Below are 2,543 nucleotides of genomic sequence, written 5' to 3' on the forward strand. Positions count from 1 at the left end.
CTGCGACGCCTGCCGCGTCCGTCGGCCGGCGCGCCTGCCACTGGCCGCCCCCACCAGCCGGCTGTAGCGCGTGCGCCCACGCACCGCGCGGCCAGCACGCCGGGAGGCGCCCCCTCACCGGCCGGGGACGGTCCCACCCAGCCACCGCCGCGTATCGCTTCACACCCAGATGCCGTTCAGTTTCGTCGGCATGGTGGGTATCGCTGGAACAACCGGTTAGTACCTCAACCTATCGTCGCCATCACCGATTCACCCCTAGCGAGAACAACCGCACCACAACAGGTTACCATTTGTTCATTTGCGTAACTTCACCAGAAAACGCAGGCGTCCATCGCCATTTGCAACTTCAACGATTATTGCATGCCTGTGTCAGGTGTCACGCCACACTACGTCTGCCCACATACACGCAACAAAATGTGCACGCCTAGACAATACGTGGAAGGTGGCCCCCGTACGTATGCGATGTCCATTGCTCGAACGACTGTCAACCGGCCTCTGTAGCATGTCGCAGATATGGAACGCGGTGCACCATGCCATCACGGTGTGTGAGGAGAGACGACTAGGTCCGAATACATCAACAGACAGCTCATGCTGATCGCCATCCACGGCGTCCGTTCCTCCCACACGTCTCTATGGCGTACCACACTGCAATCCAGCTCTCATAGGGAGACGACACGTAGCTGCGTGCACAATATTTGCACTGTATGGTCCGCCGTTTTTGGGCGCAGTCGTTGTACGGTCACACATGTGCCACGATGTATCATTCAGTACATAAGGACGAATGTGCAGTACAGATTGTGGTTTACGCGTACGACATTAGCGGACAGTTGACACAGGCCGCACCACAACGTAGCCTGAGTACGTCGCATGCGAAGGGCATTGAACATGCAAAGTTCTCACCAACCAGCTTGCGAAGGCAGGGGGCAAGGTGGGGACGTGGGGAGGGGCGGCATGTACGTCCTGCTGCCATCCACATTACAGTGTACAGCAGGAGCATGTGGAAAGTGAGCAAGACTTGCAAGGTGTTTAACATGAAGCGATACACAGGGGAGCGGGCAGTGCGAGTAGCGAACTATATTGCGAGGGTTGCGGGTGGGCAACACTACACTAATTGAACGAGTCGTATAACAATTACAGAGCAGGTTTAGGCGACAACGTGGGTTACGTTAGGGGACAACGTGGGTTACGTTAGGGGACAACGTGGGTTACGTTAGGGGACAACGTGGGTTAGGTTAGGGGACAACGTGGGTTAGGTTAAGGTACAACGTGGGTTAGGTTAAGGCACAACGTGGGTTAGGTTAAGGCACAACGTGGGTTAGGTTAAGGCACAACGTGGGTTAGGTTAAGGCACAACATGGGTTAGGTTAAGGTACAACATGGGTTAGGTTAAGGTACAACATGGGTTAGGTTAAGGTACAACATGGGTTAGGTTAAGGTACAACATGGGTTAGGTTAAGGTACAACATAGGTTAGGTTAAGGCACAACATAGGTTAGGTTAAGGCACAACATAGGTTAGGTTAAGGCACAACATAGGTTAGGTTAAGGCACAACATAGGTTAGGTTAAGGCACAACATAGGTTAGGTTAAGGCACAACATAGGTTAGGTTAGGTTAGGTTAGGTTACACGTTGTTGTAAGGAAAGGTGTAAGGGGGGGGAGCAGGTTCGTTGATAGTGATTATAGTAAGTGAATGCTTGTGACATGATCAGATTTGTCACGTCAGGATGCACCTTTGGCTTATTAGAGGCGGCGCTCCAATTCTATGCTTGTGTCAGACCTGTGTCTTTGACTCATGTCATTGTTTGTGCGCTGTGACAGGAGGTACTATTGTGATGTTGGGTGCACCGTTGTATAGGACATGTGTGGGTATTGGTGCCTTATCTGCGCAATGGTGGATGTCGAAAGGGGGGGATATTCTATTTTCCGCATGGACCTCCTGGTCTGGTTGTGATAGTGTGGATTGTGTAATGTGGCGGAGAGGATGCACTGGATGTTGTTCCATGCTGGTGCTTACATATTGTATGTGCGCCCGTTAGAAGCAGAGAGTGGTGCGTGATGAGAGTGTCTGGCTGACGTGTGGTTCCCATTGTGGGCACACTCTTTCAGCATGTATACGGACAGTTGTATATATATTCTGTAATTTGATGGCTCTGCATTGATTACTAATCAGCGCCGTGTGTACGGGTAATCTGGTTCCAGTCCAAAATGTTCCATCTGTGTACATTAGTGACAAAGACTCCCCCCATGCAGTGGGGCTCGGTCTGTTATAACTCTTCCGCGTAATATATTTGCCCCACGTTTTTGCGACTGCGAGTGCGAGTGCGAGTGCAACGCGCATGGGGACCGACATGCTGATGGCTCGGTATCGGACGCCGTACAGTGAGCAACGCGATCGCGTCTCTCGCTCGTAAGTGGTACAGGTCGCGGCTCATGTATACGGACAGCGGGAATGTCGCATATTGGAAATAACTCTTCATGAAACGCAAGTTATAGGGGTGGATTGCACTTTACGAGTGCGGGAAACGTCCGCCGTTCATCCGCTG

Source organism: Schistocerca piceifrons, unplaced genomic scaffold (assembly GCF_021461385.2).
Source record: "Schistocerca piceifrons isolate TAMUIC-IGC-003096 unplaced genomic scaffold, iqSchPice1.1 HiC_scaffold_1392, whole genome shotgun sequence".
In the NCBI taxonomy this organism is placed as follows: domain Eukaryota; kingdom Metazoa; phylum Arthropoda; class Insecta; order Orthoptera; family Acrididae; genus Schistocerca; species Schistocerca piceifrons.